Source organism: Apium graveolens, chromosome 7, assembly GCF_009905375.1.
Source record: "Apium graveolens cultivar Ventura chromosome 7, ASM990537v1, whole genome shotgun sequence".
NCBI lineage: Eukaryota > Viridiplantae > Streptophyta > Magnoliopsida > Apiales > Apiaceae > Apium > Apium graveolens.
In genome coordinates, this window is record NC_133653.1 from 56,881,787 (window position 1) to 56,884,251 (window position 2,465).

Genomic DNA, 2,465 nt, shown 5'->3' on the forward strand with positions numbered 1-2,465 from the left:
ACTATGGTCCACCACTGACCTACTGTCGTCATTCACGTTCCATGAAATCTTAATATCTAACCATACGAAGTCCATACATGTCGTATCAAATCCTTCTAAGGAGGTAACATAATCACCATTCACGATTCATGAAGAACACTCCTGATTCTGACATACATACATGACATGAAGCAGATAAAATTGCAGAAGAGTTTCGCTCAAAGCAACGATAGCAGGTTAATACCATTCTTAATCATATGCCTTCAATAGAAGACTTAACTCAAAGGTTTGTTTGGTCCTTTTTGGAATATGGTCCTGGCTTATTCTCAAGATAGTATCTTCTGAGATAGATAGCCCGCTCATGGCGATTACACGAATTAAACCTTTACCAACTACTATTACGGCTGGGTATTGCACAGTCATCAGAAGGAATGTCAATCTTCCAAACCATAATACAACCTTCAGCTTTTAACCATCATCACTGTATCCTTTGGCACAAGCGCCTACAATTATCCTTTTACCGTTAAAGTGTCGGCCACCTCTTTGGCCTTTCCTGATAGTAATAGTTCCTTACAGTCAATGTCATTTTAACCACCTCCAAATAAATTTTCTACCTTATTTCAATCACAGCTTATGTGAAAATGCTTTTCTTTAATATCTGATGAGTAAATAAAAAAAAAATATCACCATTTTTCCATAAGTTATTGCCTCAATCTTTAGAGGCTAATCACTGTCAAGACTGACTCTTAATCATACTTAGAACATCTTTTATCTTAAGTCCTAATTGCCCTGAACAATTTCGACCATTACTGGTTCGATCCATACTTTCTCGTGGTTTAACACGTGCCCCACTTGGCATCATTATAATTACGTCATATTTCCTTTATCAACATTTCTATTCTTGAGAATTTTGAATATTACCTTTCTCCTTGTAAAACCTCTAAGGTTATCCTTCAATCATTCCTCCTGTATTCCCTAGATACAGGGCATATCAAAATACCATTTACTAATACTAGAACCATTGTCTATATACTTCTGAAAAATTTCTCCACTGATTCTTAAAGGTTGTTGCTACCTTAACCCTTTCCCAATCATACTGTCAAAACTCATACTGTCCCTATTAAGGGTGAAATGCAAACCTTTATGCATTCCCCTAGGATTCATTTTAAGTTACCGATGTTCTAGCCTTAATTCCACCTTTAAAAGGTACCTGCATCCATCCATGGATAAATCAAGTCATATATCCTTGACAGATTATCTTATTCATCATTCCCACCTCGATAGTCGATACCTAATTTCATAATAGCATCCTTATTCAAATTGAGGTCAATCCATATGGCCTCCAAAAGATAACAATGGTCATCCGCTTTTCTTGCCTAATTTGGTAACGATAACAAGGATGTTCTGGAGGATATTGGTCGTGTTCAACGTGAACTTCTTCTTAATAATTCCTTATTTACTTTTGTTGTTTATCTCAACAGTCACCTCGATGTTGGGATATCTTTCATATCTGGCGTCTCCCTTTCTGGGTATCATGCCACCGGTCTTACACTTCACCTTCTTGAAGGTCACTTCCTTCATCCAATTTTCTTAATTTCTTACTTTCTTGTCTCCTCGGTCTATCCGCGTCTCCTTATTTATCCTTCGAATTATCTCAAGGTTTCCTCGAATCCTCCCAACTTACGGGGGATAAAATATATGTATCTCTTATGCCCTCAACCATCAATTTTAACTCATGGTGAATCACCCTCATCCTGACGATTACATACTCTTCTATTTCTATTTCTACGAGTCTTTAGGGTTTCCTCATACCCAACTCCCTTATCATTCCTCAAACTCTATTGCCGTTATATTCATTTCTCTTATCATTATTTCATGAACCAACACAACATAAGCATTGATTCCAAACATTCCGTCATTCTGGATTCGTGTCTTCAGAACGAATCTTGACAACTTTTACAACTTAAATTCACAATTCATCATACTCGTCTGCCTTTGTTCTGGCTCTAAAGCTTTTACTCTATCTCTATAACCTTGGGAAGTACTTTCCTGAAAACAATTGACTGAACTTAAATCAGTTTATTATAATCTCTTGCTCCGTGCCTTCCTTGGTCTTTCACCAGCGAGTGGTCTCTCTCTTAGGAGGGTAAGTGATAAAAATAGTCTTTTGTGATTCGTCAATCATTTAGAATCTCAAATAGTTCCTATATTTCCTTTAGCCAGGCTCTTGCCTCGACTGGGTCAACCTGTTCCTTGGAACTCTGAGAGCTTAGCGACTTAAAGGTCCTGAAAGAATTTCTCACCGCATTATTTCCTCAGGGTGGTGGTTGGGGATAATAGTCTAAGTCCTTTTTAGACAGGTCCATGAATTGCCGTATAGGAGTGCCGTCTCGGGTCTCCTTTCCTTACTCGACTTCTGCTTTTGCTTTTTTTTTTTGTCTAAATATTTCTTCCTACTCCCCATAATTGGGGTCATCTTTTAATTT